This window comes from Microcebus murinus, chromosome 25, assembly GCF_040939455.1.
Source record: "Microcebus murinus isolate Inina chromosome 25, M.murinus_Inina_mat1.0, whole genome shotgun sequence".
NCBI classification, from domain to species: domain Eukaryota; kingdom Metazoa; phylum Chordata; class Mammalia; order Primates; family Cheirogaleidae; genus Microcebus; species Microcebus murinus.
In genome coordinates, this window is record NC_134128.1 from 2,261,491 (window position 1) to 2,287,794 (window position 26,304).

Consider the following 26,304-nt stretch of genomic DNA (forward strand, 5'->3'; position numbering starts at 1 on the left):
CTGTAGATTGGCTCGGTCCAAGTGTGAAGGCCCCAGAACCAGGGAGGCCGACGGTGTAATCCTCAGTCCTACGCCGAGGGCCTGTGAACCTGAGGAGCTGCCAGAGCCCCGAGGCCAGAGAACATGAGTTCTGACGTCCAAGGGCAGAGAAGAAGCGTGTCCCAGCTCCAAGACACAGAGAGTGAATTCGCCTTTTCTCTGCCTTCTTGCCATCTGGGCCTGCAGCCATAGAATGGTGCCCACACAGAGGGCCTTCCCTGCTCAGCCCCCGACTCGCACACCCAGCCTCTCCAGAACCCACGCAGACACACCCGGAAACGATGCTCCACCAGCTGCGTGGGTGCCCCTTAATCCAGCTGACACCACACATGCTGAAGAGAAGGGATGAGAGTGGACACCGCTGTCTTGTCCCTGATCGTAGGGGAAAGCTGTCAGCCCTTCAGCGGTAAGTCTGATGGAAGCTGTGCGTTTTCATAGATGCCCTTTCCAGGCTGAAGAGCTCCCCTTCTATTCCTCGTTTGTTCTTTTTCTTTTTCTTTGTAAACACAAAGAGGAATTCAATTTTGCCAAGTGCTCTCTCTACACAAGACCTACCTTTCTGCACTTGCTGCTCCCTCAGATGCTTTCCTGTAGCTGCGGCTGCTCATCTTTATAGGTCTCCACCTCGGGGGTCCTGGACCACCCTCTTCAGAAGGCCCCCATCACCGCGTCTTCCCCAGTCACCGCCCATATAGCCTTCCACGCGCTCAGCGTTACTGTTACAGGTGCATGTTCAGATGACCCTAGAGCTCGGCATTTGGCAGCGTGTGCTCAAGATGCCAGTCCTCACAACCGCAGCATCCTCCAGGCAGGCACTGCCATCACCATCACCCACATGGGGCAGGGGTTACGTGTCTTGCCCGGGACCAAGCCGTGCATAAGTGTCAGACCCAGGATTAAAACCCAGGCCACCAAGCTACAGACACCATTCTCTTAAACACTTGCTAGCATGTTTTTCAGTATTACCTTTCCTCGCTTGGTAACCTACTTGCTATCTATACATAAGCACTACCAACCCATGTTTTGCTGTATCTCTGGCGCCTAATACCATGCATGCTGGTGTTCAGTGAGTATTTAATGAACAAATAACACGATCCCAAGATGCTCGACAAGAAAAGAGCCCTGCAGCCTGTGCTGAGACTGCCACAACACGGGTCCATGGAGAGTCGCAAGGCTCATTAGCTTTGATGAAGGTCGTTCAACTTTAATCCAATTCCACACATACTTGGACACAGACCCATCTTCTGACCCCTGTCCCCACTGCATTAATAGCCCAGAATCGGTGTTCCAGGGAACACACTTTGAGAAATACTGCCCTAGAGAGGCAGGTCAAACAGCAAAGTTCCCAGAAGGATGCGTCTGCCTTCACTTCTGTGGCTGGCTCTGCTCGTATCCAAAAAGTCTAACTTGGAGTGCCTGAAAGCTCCTTCAGAGCCGCAGCTCAGTTCAGAGAGAACCACAGTGTTCAGTTTTCCTTTTCTTTCCTGGAGTTCCTAAAGGCACATTACGATACACAACCACTGAGAAAACACGAAGATTTTTCCAGCCATCACTGGAATGGCTCAACTCCCTGGCATTTCTGTGGTCTCAGACCACATCAAGACGTAGCTGTAATTTTCTCAGAGTTCTGGTTTGTTGAATGTGATTCAAGCAAAATTGCCCATCACAAGGTGCTTTGCCCTGTTCTCAGAACGCAGCAAGACCAACCACATGCGAACCACAAAGCTTACACTCCTTTCCTGCATGCTTACCTTAATGCTGAGATTCAGACCATGGCTTAAGATGTGGGATGGCTCCACAGCCACAAACGGCTCGGCTTTCCGAGTGCTCGAGGTCATCCACCCAAACGCTCTCTGAAAAAGGAGAAAGAAAAATCTTTACTTCAAGATCTAAGCAAGAAAACTGCAAACAATGTAACACAACCTCATATATGAGCAAAGCAGCATACTGTGCTGTGATTAATTTGCTGTTTCTGAGAAAGTTTTTACCTTTCAACAGGCAGTGAGTGGTTAGAGTATCTTTTTAAACTCCTTATAAAAAGTACTCAATAAAAGAATGCATGTTTGTTTCCTTCATCTTAAACACAGAGAAAGTCATTTCTATGTAATTGTTTTCCAAAGCTGTTATTTTTCTGTGGTGAATTTTTATATATTTGGTGTATAGGCAAAGTCATTTTTGGTGACTATGAGTACTTTCTAAATTCAAATTTACGTAAGTGCAAACAAGGAGCCTTGGGTATATGAGCCATGTGACAGGGAGAGCTGAGAAAACAGAGGAAATGGGTTAGAACTCCCCACAGAACTGGACATAAACATCCGGAAGGAGCTAACAGGCCCGAGTCCTTGGAAAGAGAGGAGCTGGACTAGGATGTCAGGAGACTGGGCCAAGCCGTGTAAGGCATCCAGAGTGAGTGATTTAGTAGAACTTGGTCTATTCCAGTAATTCTAGGCAGAGACAATCTTTAACATTCATTTATCTCAAAGGCCAAGGAGCGAGGGAACCTACCTATGCTGGAACGTTCAGATTAGAACTACGGCAAACGCATGTCTCTCCGCCAGTTTGTCCGAGGAGGCGTGACTTGCACGAAGGATGACTCGCATGGTAACAGAGCCACCCCCGAGCACAGAATGGCCGACAATCTGGGTGGCACTTAGTGACTCAGCCTGGGAGAGGCCCCCAGCACAGCCAGGCTCCAGCCCTGCACGCCACACGGCAGAGGCAAGCCCCATGTTTGCCAGCTGGCTGGTGGCTCACACAGCAGCAGCTCTGGGAGAGCTTAGTCTGAGACTACAGAGATCCTTCCTCCCGTGCCTTCCCCAGTCTAGTCGGCACTTCCATGTGTTCCCCTTTGAAAAAGCCAGGAGAGAATTCGCTCAAGCACAGAAGGACCGGACCCGGAGGCCAGGCAGCAACACGCCAGCGCTCACAGGGCCAGGGCGGGTCCTCAGTTTACCAATGTTCAGGAGGCGTGTTGTCAGAGCCTGCTTTACCTGGTGTAGTGAGAATGGGGTTCCTTTCCAAAGCCCAGGCCCAGAGGCAACTTATAAGGAAATCATCTGGTGGTGGGCAAAAGGGAGTCGGCTCATGTGAAATTCCCACGAGATGAAAAAAAAACCATTGTCACCACTGCCTGGTGAAATTCAGGCAGCCACGAACTCATTACTTGAAGCCACAGAGATGGTTGCAGTAAACACAGACAAATGATTGGGTTTAAGTAGACTGTTTTTTCTGCCAAAAAAAAAAAAAAAAATCATCTTTCTTCCTCCCCCACAAATCTGTTTATTACTAAAAAGCTTTGGACCTTGTGAATGGGGCTAGACCAATTTAAGCCTCTCTTTTCCCCTGGGGTTCCTTCTCAGGGCTCTCCACTGGTTTGGAAAATCCTTTGGCTACTGTGGGAAAGGAGACCCTCCTACTGTAGCAGCCACAAAAGAAGGAAAAATTAAATTATGCAAAAGGGGAACAGGCCACAAGAACCACACGAGGCCAAGAGGCAAGGGCAGGAGACGAGATCGCGGGCAGGAGAGGCGTCCTCACCCCTTCTTAAAGAGAGCGCCGCTCTCTGCCCAGACGCCCGCCTGGCCCTGCCCGCGTTCCTAGCGCCGGTCCAGAGTGGGGCTCTCACACGCACAGCGCGCGGAAGAAACTCCCAAGGGCTCTGTGCGTAGAGATGGAAGAAATCTACAGCGCAGGCCACAAGCGCGAGGACCGTCGCTAGATAACGAAACTGCAGAACATAGTAGAATACATCGCCAAGAAAACACAACCACAGGCAGCTTTCATACACTCAGGACAATTTGGGGAAAAGCAAAAAGCAAAGAACACAACCAGGAAAGGGTCCACATTTAGTGACAGGTTAAAGCTTAAGAAACTAGTCAAACCGGTATAAAAACAGAAAAAAATCCAGAGGAAAACAGGGCAGTGGGGAAGGACCACTGATAAGGCTCAGGCAGCAGGAAGGGACGTTAGCTTAGCATCCCTCCAGGGCTCTCTCACCTTTGGAAGGTTTCTTCCTGTTCCAAACACACTTGCACTTGACTTTCACAACTCAAGTGCAAAGACTCTGAGGAGACTCAGGGACTAATCCTAGACCAAATGCTCTGGAGGGGGCAGAAAGGCACCCTCCTACCCAACGTTTCAAACCTCTGGCTTGACATCGCTGCCCAGGGAGGCAGCCGCGGTGAGTGGCGGCTCCGGAGCTTTACCGTGAGCTGCGGCGTGCGGCGCCTCCAGGCCCCGAGCGCCTGTTACACACCTGGGGCGAGGCTGCTGTGAGGCCCAGCTTTCACGCAGGCTTTCCCCATCTTTCCCTAGATGCCTGGAGCAAGGAATGCACATTCTTCCAGACGTTGTCACAGAGCTCTGGGCACCCCCGCCTGCCCCACACAGATCTCGGGATATCTTTCAGGATTCAGGCCAGATGCCTGCAGGTTCCAGAAGACCTTCTCTGACTGCCTCTCTCTCCTGAATTTGTGCCAAACACCTGATTATAAATGACCACTATAGCTAATTCTCAACCATCCAGGGTTCGATTAGCCACAGTAATAATAATAAAAACACTAATTATTATTATTTGAATATTTTAATAAAATAAATATGTAGAATGCCTCCAAATCAAGAAAACTATCCACCCATCAGAAGTTCTCTGTGGACTGGAACTACACAATGACCTACAGACATCACCGTGTGTCTGAGCAGTGAGGGACAGTCTCATGCCATCACCCCTTGGCCAGGTACTTGCTATGTCGATGCCCAAGGCTTATCATTCTGATAGCATTAATTCTACGACCGAACAAGTGGATGGAAAAGCCATTGGTAAGTGACAGCACGGTGTAGGAGCCAAGATTAGAAGCAACAATGTGGGGCAGTGGTGCCATTAGGTGGCAGGGTGGCAGGGACAGTGCCCTCCTCTCCCCCAAAAAGACCGCTGTTCCCACTGCAATGCCTTTAGAAAGTGAAAGGACAGTGCTCAAGGGCTGTCTGGGCTTCAAATCCATGCTGTGTGCATGTGTGTGCATGCACACGTGTGTGCATGCACACGCGTGTGTAGAACACTCGGAGTAAGAATAAATGATGGACCATCTTAAGAGTACTAACCACTGGCACGTTTTGTCAATTAATTTATAGATTTTGTGATCCTGGCCTTTTAATGCTTTTACACATTAGGACGGCATCTATCTAAGAGTGCATACTTCCTAAATACTGGATTTTTCACTAAGTAAATGTTGGTAGTTTTCACTAATAAGAATATGTTAAATTTATCAGTGACAACCTTTTGGCATTTTACCTTTCAATCAAGAGAAACCTGTATTTCACATCTGGATGCTTTCCTCTAGGACTGGGCTGTGGGTTTTCACAAGCAGGACTCTTCCTGTGCGTCTTCAGCGTTTCAGAGGCTTGAGCCCCGCACTCAGCAGGCAGGTGCTGGAGGACACACGGGTATCAGAGGGCAGACAGGCAGCTCGTTCTCCCGTGATGGCTCCGGTACCCGGCAAGCCACCTGCTGCAAGAAGATGCTCATTGTCAAAATATCAACTGGCACAGAGGACACAGGAAGGAGAGAGGGAGCTAAAATGAGCCCCACAGCCTTCCCTGGAGAGACCCAGAAACTGCACCCCATCCCCATTCTTGGGGATACGGCCCCCACTCCATGCGCTTTATATTGCTACTGGGTGACTTCCCATATTACCCCATGACAGCACAGCTTCTTTTTTTTTGAGACAGGGTCTTACTCTGTCACACAGGCAGGAATGCAATGGTGCAATCATAGCTCACTGCAGCCTCCAACTCCTGGGCTCAAGTGATCCTCCTGCCTCAGCCTCCTGAGTAGCTGGGATTATGGGTGTGAGCCACTGTGCCTGGCATGTGGCTCTTAAATGGAAATGTCAGGGCCTTGTACATTTTCGAGTGCTCTCCTGCAAAACCTTGGGAGGTGTGCTGCCCCTAAATTCAAAGAATATAGGTGGGTATTATCGAAAATCACAAGTGGAAGAATTAAGTTATGGGGCAGCAATCTCAATTTTAAGTTCTTTCATATATGTTAAAAAATTTATATTTATAAATGTTTTCAAATTTATGTGGTATTTTTGGTGGCTCTACTTGCTTAATAGCAACCATAAAAATGAATAAATAAGTAACAAAAATTGAAAAAAAGTTGGCTTGAGGTTTGATATACATATTGCTATTAATGTATAATATAAACTACAGTTGATAAGAAAAATACACACTAAAGACTCAAGTTCAGTCTTCCACACACTCTGCCCATCAGCCCTCACAGCGGGCTCAGGATTCTGGATGACCTTCACCTTCCTCTTCGTTTAAGCAATGTCCTCTTGGTGTATGTTACCGAGGTGAGTCTCAAGAGCTTCCAGTATGACAAGCCCCTTTTTAACGTCAAAATTTTCTTATACCTGCCTCACCTCACACCCACAGCCGCACCTTTAGTAAGACATTCACATTGTCAGAGGCCACGATGAATTCAGGAATGCACCTCACAAGTCTACATCTTATACGTCACAACACTTAGGAGCATTTAAAGGAGCAGTGCAGCTGCGAGACCAGTTAGCCTGCAGACGACACTTAGAACAGCAGGAATTCCTGCGCCCTTTCATAACTCTGACGTGCACGACCAAAGCCACGCCGCGTCAGCGCCGAAGCCGCACGCGCACACGGCAGAATCGGCGCAGCAGGGCCAGCCCGCCGTCCCCGTGTGGCCACAGATGCACCCTGCTTGCTGGCTGTGTGCGTGTGCACTGGTCCCCAGGAGCCCTGAGGCAGAAGCCCCAAAACACAGAGGCAACGTGACCAGACTTGCTGGATCTAGCATGGGAAGGCCGGGTCACCTCTGCTCCGTGGAGAGATGGCCGCTCTAAAGAAGTGTCAGGAAAGACGCTGTTGAGCAGCATAAAAGAAATCATTTTTGTATGGAGATAGCGAGAGAGAGAGAGAGAGAGACAGAGAGAGAGAGAGAGAGAGAGAGGAGGGGGAGAGGGGAGGGGGAGAGGGGAGGGGGAGAGGACCCTAAAAATCCTGTGCTAAAACTTCAAGCCCTGATGTGATGACCAGACGACAGTGGACTCGACACTTCAAGTGGAGCCGGGCCGACTGCAGGAGGGCGTGCGTCTCAGAAACCACAACTCCCTTCTGAGCCTCACGAGCAAAAGCAACAAGCAAGCTGGACCACAGAACCATGGCCATGGAAAATGCGTGGCCCGAGTCCGCGTGTGAGCGTAGAATACACGCATTCGAGGGTAGCCAGCGACTGGACATTAGCCCTGGTAACATCACAAAAGGGGCTCTCGTTGGAAACTGAATTCAAATCAGGCTTTGCGCAGGTATCTAGTACTTTACAGCTGTTAAAATATGGCACATGTGGCCGGGCGCGGTGGCGCACGCCTGTAATCCTAGCTCTCTGGGAGGCCGAGGCGGGCGGATTGCTCGAGGTCAGGAGTTCGAAACCAGCCTGAGCAAAAGCGAGACCCCGTCTCTACTATAAATAGAAACAAATTAATTGGCCAACTAATATATATAGAAAAAACTAGCCGGGCGTGGTGGCGCATGCCTGTAGTCCCAGCTACTCGGGAGGCTGAGGAAGGAGGATTGCTTGACCCCAGGAGTTTGAGGTTGCTGTGAGCTAGGCTGACGCCATGGCACTCACTCTAGCCTGGGTAACAAAGCGAGACTCTGTCTCAAAAAAAAAAAAAAAAATATGGCAAATGTGTGAAAAATACACATTTTCAGAGGAATGGGGCTAAGGTTGAATTAACAATAACCACGACAACTATTAATAATACTCAATACAGCACATGATATTTGCTAGGTACTGTTCTAAGCACTGTATAAATATTAACCACGGAAATCAGTACTACCTATTGTTAATATTATCCCCATTCTATAGATGAGGAAACTGAGGCAGAGAAAGGAACAAGGTCACATAAGTGGTGAGCAGCAGAGTTTGGCTCTAGAGTTCTTACTCGTAGTCAATGTGCTAGGCTGCCCTACTGATTAAAAAGTAATGTAAAAGCTTTAAGAAAGAGAAAACCTTTTTCATAAGGTTCTACCACTTCATAGTATCTCTAAGGTAAAATCTATCTACCTTTCTAACAACCACAGAGATTTGCGTCTGACTTCTCTGCCTGGGGCGGAGGGGGTCTTCCTCACTGTAAAGTCCAAACACAGTCTTATGTTCCACATCTGGCGACATCCTCTTGCCAGGAGAGAAGTAATAGAAATCTCCTTCTAGATCTTGGGGGTAGGGCCCATGAGCCCACTGCACACACACGAAGTCCACTAAGGGTGGTCATTGCCCTTGAGTTCAGCGTATTCAGGCTATGACGGCCAAGTCAAACATGTGCACAGAGCGCCTACTGAGGACAGGGTGCTACATGGCGTGCAGAGAAGGAACAAAGAAACTGGGACAATAGTGAAGCTCGAAGGACTTTTAAATAAAAGGTCCAAGTGGAAGGGAGTGGAGCACAACACTGAGGGGAGAAAAGGAGAGAGACACTCTAGGGTTTCTTTGCAGGGAGGAAAGTCGCACCTTGGATTAGTACTTGAGGCTTCCAGCGCAGTTCATGGAGCTCTTGTGCATTTTTCTCATATGTACTCACCATATGAACCCACAACCCCACTCCTAGGTATTTACTGAAGGCAAAGGAAAAACTCAAGTTTCCGTAAAACCTGTACATAAAAGTTATAGGAGTTTCATTCATAATTGCTAAAAAAAAAAAAATGGATGCAAACCCCAAATCCTTTAACTGGTCAGTGGCTAAGCAAACTCTGCGTCCATACAATGGAACACGACTCAGAGATAAAAAGGAAGGAACAACTGATGATAACATAAAACACAATGAATCAATCTCAAGTGTGTCATGCTAAGTGAGAAAAGCCAGACTCAAAAAGCTACATGCTGTATGATTCCACTTGTAGAACATTCTGGAAAAGACAAAATTACAGGGATAGAATACACAGCAGTGGTTGCCAGGGCTTGGAGCTAAGTGGAAGGCTTGATTACAAAGGGGCACAAGCAACTTTTTTATGTGATAGATATTTATATCTTGATTATGGTAGTGACTGCACAACTGCGTGCACTTATTAAAACAGCTATATACTAAAAAGGGTGAATTTTACTGTGCATAAATCACACATCAATAAATCTGATTTTCTAAAAGCAGCCCAGAGCAATCTTTTATCTCATGGAATGGGGCTGCTGTTACTTTCTGGGAGGTTCTATAAACCATGTATCTAACTTCCTTTACTGACTCCCACCCCAATATCTTCTCACACAATATTTATAGGAAGATTGTTGGTTGTTTATTTGTAGGAGAAAAAGCTCCTTTAGTCATAACATTTCTTAAAGTAACCTCTGAGTATTTAGATAATAAGGGGAACTCTCTCATATTAAAAATAGACGAGTAGGTGGCTCTTTCTCCTCGTGCTAAATATGTACCTGTTAATCACAGTGGAAAGAGGGCAAGTAAGAATTTAATAGCTCTGTCTACACAGAACATTGTTACAAAACCGCTACATCACTAACACATCCAGGTACTGAGATACAAATGTTGAACTACATTCGAAGCAAGCCAAGATTACTGCTAAAATCTTCAGGAAAGTAAACCTAAAAGAAATCTTGACTGTTACATGGCAAACCTTTAGTGAAGTAGAAAAATGGGAAAAAAAAAAAAAACTTACTGCACTATTGAGAAACATAACTGCACTCTGATTTAGTCTATGTTCCAGACCCAGAGCAATGCAAACGATTCTGGTTCTTTCCTTACTCAGTACCAGAGGTCCCGACCACTCAGGCGAGCTGGGCTCTGTTCCAGGCACTAGAGAGACAACGACAACGCAAACGCTCTGTCCGAGTGGGGCGCACGCCCTCCTGGGAGCGACACATCATAGATAAGTGAATGGACAAATAAACTGCCCCGTAACAAACTGAATTTCAGTTAACAAGAGTGGGGACGCCAGAGCAGAGGGAAAGAATGAACAGTTCCACGTTAGACAAAGTGGCCAGGTGTCTCTGAGCAGGTGCCGCTGAGCAGAGCCCTGGGGAGCAGCTGGGGTGGTGCAGGGAGGGCGGCAGGCCGAGGGATAGGGCAAGCGCCCACACTCAGCTCCCGAGACGGGAGTCTGCCTGGTCTGTCCTGTCCCAGGGACTAGCACAGTGGCCAGTCTGGCTGGGGAGGAACGAGCAAAAGGAAGAGAGCCTGGAAGTGCGCGGCAGTGACAGGTCAGCACAGATCACAGTGCCACGCCCAGTGCTGGGACTCCAGGTTTGATTCTGAGAGTTACTAGAAGAGGCCCAGCTACGAAAGCAAGGGAGTGACCTCATCTTCATTTAGTTTTGAAGATTCACTCTGGTCACTCTAAGGAAAAGAGATATTTAGAGAGTGGACAGTGAGCTGTACAGGACGAAGCAGGGAACCAACGCGGCAGCGACGGTGCCTGTGGGCTGGGTAGTGACGATCGAGGCGATGAGAAGTGGCCAGACTGGGCGACTGGGTGGATGAGGACACCATGCACTAGACGGGCGTCTAGGATGCAGCGGCAGGTCCACGTTCAGTGGCCGCCATCCAGCTGCAGGAAAATGTGTCAGCAGATTGCATTGCTGTCAGGGAGTTGATGACGTGATTTAAAGGTAAACTTAGTTTGACCCAAGTAGCATTACACCTTAAGACTTTAAAAGTTTTACAGTGGAAACAGTTGACTCGGGCAGCTTAGATATTGATTTGATCTTGCAACAACTCCACTAACTAGGCTAGTGACCATGCACAGCTAAGAAACACATTTCTTAGAAGAAGAAGAAGAGAGGGAGAAGACAATACACTCCATTAGTGAACTTTCCAGGAAACAAACATTTCCAGCAAAGCTAATAAAAGCTTCAAAGCTTTATAAAATATATCAGCAACACTTTGAAGACCCCCTTTATTTAACCCTTGCTAAAACAAAAGCATGTCAGCAAGACTGCAGAGTAGGGATATTCTTTAAAATATTTCTGTTATAATAGAGCTTTGGCCAATGGGTAAAAGAAGGGCGATCACAAGCATTGTTCACTGGTTTACATGTTATAGTCTTTTATGTAAACACTGTTTGTTTGACACAATCCATATCAAAGCACTTAACTGCTTTACAGATTATTTTCTTCTAACCTAGGATTTATATGTTGAGGAAACTCAATTTTATGAAGCTGCATCTAACTTAGAAAGAGGCCAGAGCCATCACACGAATGCACTGGATCAAGTTGGATTCCTACAAGTCAGGCCCAGATGTCATTGCAGGAGAGCCAACAAGGATCAGCCTCCACGTTCGGGGACTTTGGGTACTGTCTCAAAATCACATCTGTTTCGTCCAAGACAAGATTTGCGTCCAGGACTCAAAACACAAGGAAAAGTTTACATTATTTTGATTGGAATAACTGTAGCCTGCTAACATGTACCTCTTCCAGAGATCTATCAACTCCCACATTTTCCATCTTTTCCTCCCTCTTTCTCCCAGTCCAACCCTAAGAGCAACAGCACGGGGTCTGCCGGGGAAACCAGATCAAAACCCACTTACGAACAGCAGGCGCGGGCCCTCCAGAGACGACAGGCACCACTTCACTTTTCCTGTTTCTACTGGAGAAAAAATGTTTCAATCCAGTTGGAACCATCCAAACTTGAAACCATCTCATAAACATCATCTGCTTTTCATTTTTTAAAAGTGTCACTCAAAAGAAATCTCCCCAAAGGAAGCTTACCCACCCACCCATCTCCACGGTCAGCCAAGAGACAAATCTCGTAGGGCCAGCATAGGCCACTTCAAGGGCTTCCCGCTGCTCCCTTTTATGACGTTAACAATGTTCCCCACACTGTATTTCTTAGGATATACTCTTAGAAAGATCCTATGCTTTTAGAAAGATCCTATACTCTTAGAAAGATCCTATACTCTTAGAAAGATCCTTTTTTTTTAATTCACTGTTTTGTTCTAAAGGGTTCCTTACTCAAATTTCTGAATTTAGTGACTTTTCCCACAGTATTAGCTATTAAAGACAGATTTTCCTGGCTTGTTGCTTTTGGATGTCAAAACGTATTTTGCTTTCTAATCTGGACTCGGGGCTTCCTTTCACATATCTCCTTGTTACACCACCCAGCTGTTTCTGCAGCACATCGAGCTTTATACTCTGGGCTCCTTCCAGGCCATCCATCCAGACGTTTACCCTATTTCTTTCCAATGGCTCCAGACAAATCATCTCTATCCTTGTGTTTTTAAATCTCAGAGTGAAAACACACAGATACCCACGCAAAGTCAAGACTGAATTAGTGTAGTTTTTTCTTTGGACCCCTGAATAACGACCTAAAGATGTAGTCAAGTCTCAGGAGTCTATTAAATATCAGTTATGACAATGTGAAATGTTAGGAAATTGGGTCAGGCTGAACCTCCATTATTAATCCAGCCTGCTACCATTTCTCTGTGCGGTTGCTTCTCTAACACACTCTGAAACTGTCACTGCCCAGAATGCTCAGTAGTCTCTGACCCAATTGAGAAGCTAATGAAGCCTACAGGCTCCCTCTCCAGAAATATTCCAAGTCAAATGGCCCCTATAATTGCTATTCTAGAACACAGGTCAGCAAACTGCAGCCCACGGGCCAGATCCAGCCTAGGGCCAATTTTTGCCAATAAAGTTTTATTGGAACACAGCCATGCTCATTCATTTCTGTATTACCTGTGGCCATTTTCATGCTACAGTGGCAGTGTGGAATGGCTGTGACAGAGATCGTACGGCTCACAAAGCCTAAAACATTTACTATCTATCTGGCCCTTTACAGAGAAAGGTTGCCAACCTCTCCTCTAGAGTTAAAAATCAATGACTACTGAATATTGTCTTAGGACAATAATCGGAAATGCCACTGTGTATGGCATTGCAAAGTTACTTAACTAGAATATCATTTTCCTCAGGGTAAAAATTTTAAATGACAAAATTACACACAAAAGTGCCTAGCACAATGCCTGGTATTCAGTGGGTGATTAATATATGTCCTTTTCTTCTACTTTCCAAGCTCCTTCAGTACTTGGATCAAACGTCTCCTCCTCTCTGCTATATTCCCCCTGCAGAGCTGGAAGGTCCCCTCCTCCCAGCACTTGAAATTATTTTATCACTGGCTGCTCCACATTGTCATCTTCTACTCATTGTCCTTCTTCCTATCTAGAATGGAGGTTTCTCTGGAGAAAGGGCCACACTTTATTTACCTTTGTTTCCCCAGGGCCTCACACATAGCTGGAGCTTAAAATTTTTCTTCAGAGAATGAGTGAAGAAATAAATCTACACTAGAGATATTCTTAATTCTAAAAGATGTCATGCAAAATCATTAAGAATATATTAGTAAATAATACCAGATTTTCCAAACTGAGTTTCACAAATAATGAATACCTTTTTGTCATTGATTTAAGGTCCCAACTTGCTACTTGTTATTGTAGTTTTACTAAGCAGCAAAGACCAGGTTAACATTTCAACCATGTGTATAAACCAAGAAGTTCCTAGACCCCCAAAAAGTAAGAATAACTCTTGTTTAAACCCAACTGTAAAAAATTCTCCAACCAAGCCTCTCATCTTTGAATGACAATGCAAAGTATGATAGTCTTTATCTATAACAAGAGCCTGAATTTAGTATTTCTGATAGTAGTGGTACATTTTAGCATAAGGTAATCTCTTTGAAAAGGTTTAATTGTTTTGGTTTTTCATGGATTTAGTTAAGAGATTCACTCATTCAAAAATGAACAAGTTAGGAACTGATCCAGACAGTGAGAATACAATAGGGAAGAAATAAAGTTCCCAGCCCTACTCCAGTAAAATGAATTAGCTTAGGAAAAAAATCTCAGAACTAATTTTGACAAGGTTCTTCTTTGAGTTATTTATATTCCATAAATTTTCCATTATATTATATTCCATAAATAATGAACAGAGTCTCGCATTTCCAAAACAGAGGTAGGTCTCCATAGTGGATTGTTTACTATGGCATAAAACAATTACTACGCTCTCCGTGGCTTGAAACAACACAAATTTATTGTCTCACAGTCCCAGGGGTGAGAAGTCTGAAATGGGTCTCACTGGCTGGAGTTGGCGGGGCCACACCCCCTCTGGGGGGATCCACTTTCTTGGTTTTCCAGCTCCTAGAGGCCACCTTCATTGCCTGGCATGTGGCCTCTTCCTGCACCTTGAAGGCGGCATCGCCACAGAGATTTCATCACATGGCATCGCTCTCACTGTGGCGCCCCGACTCACTCCCGAGGACCTTTGTGGTCACGCTGGTCCCACGTGGACGATCCAGGATGGTCTCGCCACCTCAAGGACAGCTGACTAGCAACCTTAATTCCTGTTTGCCACGTAACTTAGCATATCCACAGCTTCCGGGGATCGGATGTGGGCATCTTTGGGTGTGGGGGAGGCATGACTCTTTCTACCACATACATCTTTGTAACAATCAGTCTCCCGTGCGTGACCGCAGTGTGAAAGCTGGCACGCCACCACTGCTAGAAAGCAGCCCCTCCGCCAAGTGCTGCCCCTACCAGGCAGACCCAGCACCTTGCAAGGCAAAGCTCCGCTCTCCCACCACCCCACCGTCGCAAGCGGCCGCTTCCTGCTCTCGCACCGTGCCAGGCCCTCACACTCAACTGTTCTAAGAACAGAGCTAATGACTTTTCTCCCACCTAGACCCCAAAGAAGTATGAATAACTCTTGTTTAAACCCAACTGTAAAAAATTGGGTGGAAAACCAGGCCCGTTCCTCCATTCTAGAGAGATATATAACCCCCTTGCCCAAGTGTTACACAAAGCTTTATTATCGTTTAGATTTAGTCTTCAATGTCCTATTGCTGTGTTACTCCTCTGCGTCACCTAAACATATATATGTATTCATTAATGCTTCTGTTTTTAAGGTCAAAGGATAGAGAGGCGTGTGCGTGCAAGTATGTATGACATAAAGTCCTTGAAGGTAAAGACTGTTTAACTTGCTAAGCGCAGATACTTAGTAAATGCCATTCAGCTTAACATCAACGTAGAGCTTAAATGGTGGTCTTTGACCATGATGATAAAGACAGAGATGTTTCTGGGACTATACACAGAGTCTGGTGGAGATTTCTTCTCATCAAAGGTAAAAAAAAAAAAAAAGAACCATAGGGTTTGTCTGGTACCACCTGGGCAGGAGAGGTCATTCTGGGCCACCTTAGAGGGCCGGAGCAGCTGGCTCTTGCAACACCGAGCTGGACACTGGTTTGGGAGAATTAGAGCCAGCTCTTTTTGTTTTTGACAACAGCCTTTGCCGACACTTGTGCTACATTTAAGCTGGCATTCACCTAGGATGTGCCGCCCATCGGGCTGTATGAGCAGCTATTGCAGCTCTCTTTCCCCGCTGGCACCCCAGGGGAACCCTGAGTCTCGGCAGCATCTGTCTAGAATTAGCCTTGGTGACACAGAGTCCTCCCAGGTCATCAGAACCCATTTGTCCACTAGACCAGAGATCACTTGCCTGAGGAACATTTCAAACCAAAGGTTGATAAAGTACCTTGATCAACTGAGTGTTTAATCATTGCTATTTAATTGTGATCATTTAAAAAATTTCAAATTAAAAAAAATAAACGTAAGGAAAGAAGAATAACTACGGGGATTGAATTGTGTTGAATCTGTCTCCACGTGAACGTCCTGGGTGTCCCATTCTGGAAAATTCTCCTCCTTCCCTTTCTGCCCTTAGCTCAACTGACCCTCGTCGCTGGGAATCCAGATGCCACAGAGAGGCATCCCCTGCTGACGCCTTCACTTCCAGCCCACGCACTGCTCCCCAGCACAGGAGGCGAAGGGTGCTGGGCAGCTTGCATTCTCTTGCCCCTCCGCTCTGTCTCGCACTGGCAACACCCAAAAGAGGTCCTGCTAGGAGACACGGGCCGGCCCAGGTCTGAATGCCGTGAGTGACACCTGGGACACAGCTTCACGGCCACTTGCTGTCAGATTCCCACTTCCACGAGGAAAGAGAGAGGACAACCCTTCCATCCCACCCTGCGTACACCAGGTCGCAAGCTCATTCGACCTTTTTGACGCTTCCCACTTCATTCGTCACATCTTTATGTCCTGCCGCCAAGCAGAGCCCAGAGCATTCAAGTGCGAAGACACCCTGTGATCATCCTGTCTAAGCACCTTCTGCCCAAGGTGGAAAAACGCTGTGTAGAACGGTTAAGGTCACTAGGAAGTCATTGGCCTTCCTTCTGTTAATAGCAGTGAGGCAGCACCCTCAGCTGCACTGCACCTGAAAGACAAAGGCTCTAGAATCTCGCCAGGGCCCTGCCCTGTGGATGACACCTGCGTGTTGGAGGAAGCCCCGGAGGAGCTATGTTCAGCACAATGCCACAAATTAGCCTTGAGTACTGAGAATAAGCTTTTTCAAAAAAGAAACAAGCGGACACAGTAGAAGCCCAAAGAGGTTTGGAGGACACTAAAACTCCAGTGCCCTTCTCCTCTGCTTCTGCTACAGCTCTTCTCCCTCTTTTTGGGATGAGGGGACCCCTGAGTTGATCTGAGCTGAATGCAGGACCAGCTCCTGGCATTGGTTTTCCTACAGTAGCCCATGTACAAAATTGAGAACACCTGGGTTCATAGCTCTTTGTAGGCAATGGGTCTATCTGGCTGTGTTAGCATTTACTAAATTCTCAAATGCGGTGGGAAATGCATGAGGCAAATCCTTGAGAAGAGAAGCAGTGAATAAAGCCACTGAAGTCATCATTTAAGAAATACGGCCGGGCGTAGTGGCTCACGCCTGTAATCCTAGCACTCTGGGAGGCCCAGGCGGGCGGATTGCTTGAGGTCAGGAATTCGAAACCAGCCTGAGCAAGAGCGAGACCCTGTCTCTACTATAAAATTAGAAAGAAATTAATTGGCCAACTAATATATATATATATATATATATATATAGAAAAAATTAGCCAGGCATGGTGGTACATGCCTATAATCCCAGCTACTCGGGAGGCTGAGGCAGGAGGATTGCTTGAGCCCAGGAGTTTGAGGTTGCTGTGAGCTAGGCTGATGCCACGGCACTCACTCTAGCCCGGGCAACAAAGTGAGACTCTGTCTCAAAGAAAAAAAAAAAAGAAAAGAAAAGAAAAAAAGAAGAAATAGCAACAACTTTGATCTACATGCCCCTGTCCCCTCTGCATCAGATGGAACTTCTTCATTAAGTATTTTGTTAGCAAAGCAGTAACCCGACACAAAAAGCACTGAGTATAGATTGGAAGGTCTGGAGATGGATGATCAGAAGGCTAAGCACTCTCTAAACACTGCGGTGTCTAACAGGATGTTAGAGGCCAGCTGTCCGGCCCCACCTATATGGAAGCCCATTCAGCCAGTGAGAGGAGCATCTCAAACACAGCCTTGCGCATGCCCTGGCAGCTTTGTCCACTGGCCAACAGGTGCACCTGACCCAGCCAGCGTCTTGGAGGAGGCACCTGACTGACATCTTTAGTGACCAGTCAGATGGAGCCAGTTGAGAAGGAAGGGGAAGGGGAGTCCAGGTAGCATGAACGGAGTGTGCAAGGCCATAATGCTGATACTGAGCCTGGGGTTTTCGCCAAGCTGATCACAAGTACACATGACAAGAAGGTGGCACAGAGGAGGGACTGGGGGATGAGCGGCTGCACCAGAAGGGCCTCAGTGCCATGCTGAGACTCTGGACTCTGGCCCTGGGGCTACAGCCAGAGATTTCCACTGTAAGAGAAAGGTGCATTTAGGAAAGGGAACAGAGTTTAGTGCAAACCAGGAATAGCGAGCAAAGGGGGAGGCTGGGAGAAAGGAGAAGGTGAGTGCACGGGAAGCACTCACCCTGCTTGTCACCAGCAGCTGGCCCCCGGGGCAGGAAGTGGCCAAGGCCAAGAGAGGAACTCAGAGTTCCCCGTGGAGAGGAGGGCAGGAAAGTTGTCACAAAGGGGCCGTGTTTGCAATTGGCGGTGCAGGGAACAGGACTCCAGTAAAACTGGGAAGGGGTGGCACAGGAGAACAGGATCATGGGAGGAGAGTGTGAGACACAGAAGACGGGGAAAGCTAGACGGCACACATGCAGGAGACAAGACGGGCAAGGGGGCGGAGTCCCAGGCACAGAGAGTGAGAGCTTGAGGAACCCGGTGACAGACAGGCAGGAGCTGCCCAGCACAGAGCCTGGCTGCAAAGACTGCAAACATCAACAGATGGAACGGGGTGTGTGGGGTGGAGAGAGTGAGGAGGAGGAGGAGGAAGAGAAGGAGTATAAGTCTATAGTTCCATTAAATTAACATCCTCTTGCCTGTCTCAAAATTATTTATCAGCTGACAAGAAGGCAACTATTACTGTGCCTTAAAATCCTTGTACCTACAATTTCCTTTCCAGATAAACTGGCTTAGCAGAGAGGGGTGGAAAAGTCTGCCCGCCTCCCTCCTGCCCCCATCTCCTGGGAGGGGATGCCCCAACCAGCACTTCCCCTCAGGGCACCCACCCAAGTGGGTCAGATCATGGGGTTCTCGGTTAGACAGGAGCAGGCCTGCGCGGGCCTCGGGGTCCCGTGCTCAGCAGGGCGGGCCCTGGGAGCAGGCAGGCACGGAGGGCCACCTCCACCCACTCGGGGACGCGCCTCTGCCTCCTTGGGAGTCACCACACACTTCCTCGCAGACCTGACTGGGAGGGCTGGGGCAGGGCCGGGGTGCGCCCTTCCCACCCTAGACGGTGTCCGGGCGGACGTGCCAGCCAGCCAGCTCCGCGGCTGAGGGCTGGTCCTATGCACGGCACTTCCTGTCCCATCAGAGGGACACTGTCACCTCATTAAGTAGCTGCTCTTCGAGCACCTTCCATGCCCCAGGCCCACCAGGCCTGCTGGAAGCAGTGACGCTCCCTGCAGTCACGCACGGGCCACCGTGAGGGGCTTCCCCGCCTTGAGTTGTCAAAGGAGCCAAACCAACCACACAAGCGCAGGACAAAGTGATGCGGCACTTAGGAGGAAGGAGAGAAAGACTTCTTCCTAGAATGGCAGACCCTTGATGAGGAAAGGGGGCAGAAAAATTCTGTAAAGTCTTAAATATGCCTTTATGGGTCCAAGTGTCTATTGTGTCATAGAATATTTGAAAATCTCTTAAAACACTGTGCTCTGCCTCACAGTTAGTGGCTGTTTGCATGCCGTTCCTGCAGAATGGTTAACAGGGACGTGTGGCCGTGGGGGAGGACCGGGAGGCCCTGGAGGCCCGGGCAGCCGCGTTGGGCTCCAGCCGCGTGACGGCTCCGCTGGGCTTGTTCCTGTCAGCCCCTCCCAGCCCAGCAACACAAACACAAGTGCTGCAGACACTCGTTGTTGCCTTTTCCTCCTCGGGCTGTCACTGACCCTGACTCACTGACAAACAAGCACAGCCCCCCTCTGCCTGTGCCAGGCAGTGCCCCCCAAGCACTCTGGGCTCCCCGCCCCAGAGAACCTTCTGTGCAACCACCGGGGCACAGCAGGTGCATGAAATCACTCTCCCTCCCCACAGCCTCTGACATCAGGGAGCCCCGAGCAAGCTAGTTAAGGAATCTGCTTAGAAAGAAGGTTCTTCCCCCAAAGCATAACAGGGCATCACAAATGACAAGTGTAACAAACGAATTGAATGTCTCTGGGTCATTTTTAAAATGTGTGGGGAAAAAAAAGAAAGAAAAACTTTGCTTCTGGACCAGGTGTGGTGGCTCACACCTGTAATCCCAGTACTTTGGGAGGCCAAGGCAGGAGGATTGCTTAGGGCCAGGACCAGCCTGGGCAACATGGCAAGACCCTATCTCTACAAAATATTTTTTAAAAATAAAATTAGCCAGGCTTGGGGGCACATGCCTATAGCCGCCCCCCCCCCCTACTGGGGAGGCTGAGGCAGGAGGATTGCTTGAGCCCAGGAGTTGGAAATTGCAGTGAGCTACAATGATGCTACTGCACTCCAGCCTGGGCAACAGAGGGAGATCTTGTCTCTTAAAATAATAATAATAATAAAACAAAAAAATTTGCTCCCTTCAGGCCATCAATCGAGAAATTATAAAATTAGGATTCCTTTTGGTTAAAATGGACCTAGAAAGATTTAGTTGACCTCTTCCCAATCCAGGAAGGTCCCTCCACTGCAACGTCCTGTCAGACAGGCATGAAGTTCCTACAGAAATATCTCCATCAACAGAGAGCTTCCTCCAAGCTGGGCAACCTACTCATTAGATAGGTGTTTAAAAAATTCTCCTTATGCTGGATTCAAATCTGTTTTATCAGGTCTTCAACTCACTGGCCCTAGGACCAATTTGCCTAAGAAAGTAGATCAATATGAATTTAAATAGGGTTTCTTTGTAAGTATAAATCCAATCATTAGGCAAAGCAACTTGAAGAAGAAAAAAAAATAAATTGATACTTGGAGAATGGAAGAGCAGGAATTAAACCCAAAAACAAAATGTTGTGAGCGGATTTAGGAAAGGCCATCTTTGGGATCACAATAGGTAGCCAAGGGTGAGTCTGAACTCTTGATTGAGAGTTTTGGGAAGCAGAGGATCTGAGTGTATGCAGTAAGGGATCCTGGCCGGGAGAGGACTAGCAGCTGCAGGACCGGTGGTCAGCAGAGGGGAGAGCTCTGGGACGAAGAAGGACTGGTCTTGTCAAGTTGAGACCATCACTCATCCCTGGGCTTAAATGAGCTGGGCCTGGGGAAAGGGGTGAGGGTGGCTGGTTATGAAGTTTTACTCACCTTCTGTGTGATTACAATGAGTCCCTATACTTTAGCTGTCTTTCTATAGCTTATGTCTGGGAAATGCTCACACTCTATAAATGTGAAGATGCCACACACAACAAGCAGAGAAATCAGGCCCAGGAACGAGGATAAGAAAGGGAATCAACTGCTAGGACAGGTAACACCTTCATCCTCATGTACACACCTACCTGAAAAACCTTATTTAAGAAGAATATGTTAAGTTCCTGTTTAAAAAAATCCATCTTACATGTAACTAAATCAGAATAGTACCTTTTTTTGTTTTTAGAATAAGTATCTAAAACTCTTGGGTTTTTGTTCGTTTGCCGATATTGCAACTGACCTCCATGTAGTATTGCAAACACATTCTGAAATCATCAATATTTACCTTTTATTCTGTTAGTCGAAACTCAAAAGAGAATTCACCACGTCTTCATGGGAAACAAGCGATCTCCAGTGTAGATAGAATCTAGGGGAAAAGGGATTTTTTTAAAGTTATAGGATGTAACTTCCAAAGCTGAGTGATATATATATGTATACATTTGTGAGATGGAATGAATTAGTTTATATGTAACCTGTGAAAGTACTCAACTACCTTCTACTTTATCAATATTCCTCATTCCCATATGACCTAGAAGAGTAGAACTTGAAATCAACACAGTTTCTATAATTCTCCATGTTTTTTTTTTAACTTGGTTATTTATTTTTTACCTTTTTTTAGGGGATGGGGTCTGGTTCTGTCGCCCAGGCTGAGTGCAATGGCGGGATCGCTGCAACCTTGAACTCCTGGCCGCTGTGCCTGCTTCTACCTGATCACTTAAATTATAATCAAAATTGCTTTAACTGAATCCACTTTAGCCCAGCCTTGCCATTACCTGCTGCAAACAGCCGAGTTACCCCCAGTGTCAGCAATGCACAGTTCCCTTTCTTACCCGCTAACCCCTGGCTACTGCAGCCAGCCACGTGCACCAGCAGAGCAAACAGTGCAGGCGTGTGCAGAGGCAGCAGCGACATCCACCACGCAAAGGAGACATCACCAAGTAAGAAGGGGAAAGTGACAATTACACTTCCTTTATCTGGGTAGGAGGTAGCAAAGTTAATTATATTGGCTGAACAAACTACTTTTCCCCCAGGGTGCATTGAAAATTTCCAAGATTCTGAATAAAATTGAAAAGTGCTATAATTTTTAACAATGCCGCATTAACTAATTCAGTCTGTAGATGCTTTACGGCTGTGAGCCCAGCTGAGCCCCACTGTCTCCCCTCTGGGATGAGTGATGGCTTTGTCCTTCTGATGAGACCCCTGCTCTGGCCCTGGCTGGTGCCACCTCAGAAGCCAAAGGTCACTCCCAGGTGATCAAATGTCAGGTGCTGCACAGCCAAGCACCTGAAGATGCCATTCAGAACAACACCTGGATTTTTGCCCTGCTCCTGGCTCTGCCAGAATCTCTATTTGCCCTGCTTGGCAGCAGCAAAAGTAAACATTCTTGCAATATTCCTTTGTTCTTCCTCTTGCTTCACCTGGCTGGGTGCTTTGTCTTAGTTTTCTTCCTGTTTGTAGCAGTCACAAAAGGCATGTAAGAGCTGAAATGCACACAACTATGCCACATGTGCAAGACACTCTTTAAAAAATTGTCTGCCTACAAAGATGTCTAGTGTGACGTGGGCAAAAATCCCCAAAAGCTCTCAAGTACGGAGATGCTCAGTTATCCAGTGGTCAGGATATATTTAAGTATGTTAAAACACATTTCCTCAATGGCCTATCAGCCATTAAAAAAGACAAATGTGTAACAGAGAAAGATATTCAGGTTACAATATTATGCGAACACGTTTGAGATCACACTAGTGAAAAAAAACAGAGTTTAAAATTGCATCAAAGTGCTGATTACAACTTTACCAAAAGCATCATTACATAAGGCTGAAGCTACATGAAGCTACTGAAATTATAAAACACAGATATATAGTCAAATAAATGAAAAGAGGGAGTTGGCCGATGTCTGCTAAATTCTCAGAATCTGGGAAAATAGAACGATATAGCTCTTGCTAGGCTTAAAAATATCTGACGCTTTAGAATCAGAATGTTATGATTAGAATGGACATTAGCTCAGCCTTTCATTTCACAGGTAAGTCATTTTATGCCAAAAGAAGGTGACTGCTCTGGATCATCCAGCTACTCGCTGGCAGAACTGAGACCAGAACTGCGGTCTCCCCACGCAGGAATCTCTTTTCCATAGTGCACACGGCAGTATGCTCATACAAATAAATCAGGAGCCCATATTATCGGACCATTCATTATCCAAATCCCTCAGGGAAGCACATCTTTAAAACACTAAATTATCTCCTAATAACCAACCTCTTTATTACTTGAGTCCCTATTCAAAACTCCACCCTTGTTCAAAGTCAGTGTCTACGCATGATTCTGTTTGTGAGTGTCTTGTACCTTTCATAAAACCATGTACATCTACTGCAAAGCAAAATTGCAAACCTTGCCCCCAAATACAAAATTGTATAATGTTAACCAAAATGACATTAGAGATTTTACCCAGTAACAGGTAAAACAATGACAAGCGGAGACTGAGAGATTTGATTAGGAAACCATCATTTAAAAGAAATGTTAAAAGTTGGTGACAAGATAGGGATTTCAAAAATGATTTTAGTATTAAAGAATCTAAAAGGAAATCAAAAGAAAATGACCAAGACCTGTAATATTGTTTAAACACTGGTTATCTTTATGATGTGATATAAATGTCAAATGTGGTATTAAAAGTACTACAATGTAGAATCATCTAATTTTGTCAAAAAAGTTACTCTTCCCAAACCAGTCAACGCTTGATTTTTGTATTCTTCATTCTAAGAGCCAGCCATGGTCACAACAATTACCTAAATTTTGCTAAATATAATCTAAAATAAACTCATTTTCATAATTTTTACTTAATTTTTTTCAAGATAAAGTCCCAAAGGTTTTTTTGTTTTTTTTTTTTTACCATTATATTAATATTATGCAATTTGGGTCCCCATTTAGGTGGATTTAATTTAAATGGCCTTTTTCTGGTTCTAATTATCCTCAGATAACAAGGACCTGCTGTAGAATCTTCAGAAATAATTTTTTAAAGCATAAATCAGTAACATGGGGGCATTTATATCATTCTGAGCCAAGCATACATTTTAGAAACAGGAACTTCAGATCCAGAATATGTAATACCAAGGGACACCACATCTGTATTTTGTCCCTCTGCTATCAAAAATAATGCATTTTATATTTTAGTTTATACAAAATAAAAACAAAGGTTACAAAATCACAAATGGCTGTATTTGTCTCAATCCTTTTAAAAAATGTAAAAGTATAATAATGCATTTATCGCCCTGAACTACACAATTAAGTTTCCAGGTTTAACATCCTAGTTTACACGAACCACGGGAAAACCTTCCTGTGGTCGTTAATATTGCTGATTTGCATATTGTGATTAGTTCCATCATGCAATTATCTGTCATTCTGTACTTCACCTGAGAACAATGCAGTTGGCTGAGTTTTCCTATGTTCAAAATGTTTATTATAGGAAAATAGTTATTATCCAGGGCTGTCTCACGTCCATTTAGATAATGAAAGCTATGCTAGTATCATAAAAATATGAGGCTTCATTTTAGAAGCATCAATTATTCAGTGGAACATTTTCTTCTAGATGAGTAAGAAGAGTAAAAGAATATTTTTTTCTATTAAATAAAACTGCAATGTTCTAGGGTAGAAAGGTATTTTTTCTTTTACTTTTCAATCTGTAACAGAGTTAGGAGTCTAAATGACCAATGATGAACCATTTAAAGTATGTGAGCTAATAAATAACTTTTAGAGGTTCATTTATTGGAGACTTTCCAGTTTCTGTGCCCCAAAAAATAAATAATGTATGATTCAGTGTGTTTACTAATCCTGTCTCCGAGGTCAAGACCAAGATTACTGACTCAGTCTTTCTGCCAAATTTGCTTATCTCTCAAATAAGTGTAAATTTATGGCTCAGGATCATGACATGACTAATAGTTCTTTCCAGATTTCCAGGACAACAAAGCCCCAGCTAGCCCTGTGGTCACCAGAGGCCGAACACCAAAGATTATGGAATACTTGCTACAGCCTACTGTAGGTACACACTTGAATTACCTCACCACTGTTGTCTAAAAACAAGAAGAAAAATAAGTCCAGAATCACCCTTTCAAATATTCGAGACTCAGGCTACGCAGAACAGAGGAGCTGCTCTGCCCTGGTCCCCTTCCCGGATTGAAATTCGCAAGCATCGTGAGGGCCAGTAACCAGCTGGTGACATGAGGGCGGCTCCTGCCCACCTCAGTGAGGAGCGTCAGCTCTTTTAGAAACAGGAGCTTTCCATGCCAGGAAACGCCATCAAACCATAGGAAACAAAGGATCATGCATTCGACTCTGTTATTTTGGCAAACTGACACAATGTTATAAGTGTCTTTAAAAGTAAATGCATCACTAGACCTGCTATCAACCATAAGAGATGACGTGATTATCATATAAAGCAGAGAACATTCCACCCAGATATGAGCAGTGGGCTCAGGAATCCAAGAGATTCAGCCACTTCCTAATTCCAGGGAGTTTTGTAACTAAAAATCTCTTTCCCCTTCTGTGAAAGGGCTATAGGAGCAAACTCATACGATTCTAAAAGCCTTACATGAGATAATCGGTGCCAAGCATGCAGCACAGGGCCTGGCATACACAAGATGTTCAGGTTTCTATTATCATCATTTTCCCTATATTACACAGAATAGGATAATTTTCTACTTTTTCTGAACCTTGAAGATGCTACTTTAGATGTTTGCTCTAATTAGAGCTGACCCTTTTATCCCAAAACTGTGACTAGGAATTTATTTGTATTACTATGAAAATGCAGAAAAATAATACTTCAGAATGCAGCATTCCAAAAGTCTCTTTCCTAACAACTACTCCAGAATAGACACAGCCTCTATGGTTTTTGTTTAATGGTCACCAACACCGATGCAGCCCTTAGGAAGTGCACTGCACGCTAGGTGTTTTCCACTCCATAACTCCTTTAATCCCCATCATACTCCTGTAAGGTGAGAACTGTCCTTGTTCCCATTTTCCAGATCAGGAAACTGAGACACGGAACAGTTCAGCAACTTGTCCAGGAGTCAGAGCCAAGTTAGGATTCCAACCCGTCGGGACGGCCCCAGAGCCTGTATTCTCAAGCAGGACACCAAAGGACCTCTGCTCCGTGTGTCTACTTGGGTGCTGGGAGAGCCAAGGAAAGGCAGGCAGGGAAGAGGAGGGAGATTCTCTCCCTATCCCTCAACACGCACATGCACACACAGCAAGATTTCAGCTGGGCAGACATCACCAAACACATTCTTATTGGCTGCTTCTTCAAATAAACATTTTAAGTTTTTTCTGAAAGGGCAGCCTCTTCCTACAGAACCTGGAGAAGCAGGAGAGAGGGGAGGTCTGAGCTCTCGGCAGAACGCCGTCATGCAGGGACTTGGAAGGGCGAGGCTGGCAGGGCTGTCCCTGGAGGGCAGGGCAG

The 26,304-nt window shown here is 45.9% G+C and overlaps 1 protein-coding gene across 10 annotated transcripts in view; it reads right to left on the reverse strand.

The window, feature by feature from the left end:
• SVIL (supervillin) overlaps positions 1–26,304 on the reverse strand; it is a 218,663-nt gene that overhangs the window by 159,373 nt on the left and 32,986 nt on the right. For 9 of the 10 annotated variants that reach the window (XM_075997686.1, XM_075997689.1, XM_075997692.1 and 6 more), the window contains 3 exons: positions 21,148–21,228; positions 5,327–5,542; positions 1,791–1,892 (listed from right to left, as the gene is read on the reverse strand). The gene's annotated coding sequence lies outside the window, so the exon portion shown is untranslated. The remainder of the gene's footprint in view (positions 1–1,790; positions 1,893–5,326; positions 5,543–21,147; positions 21,229–26,304) is intronic. The other variant, XM_075997690.1, reaches the window with a different exon arrangement.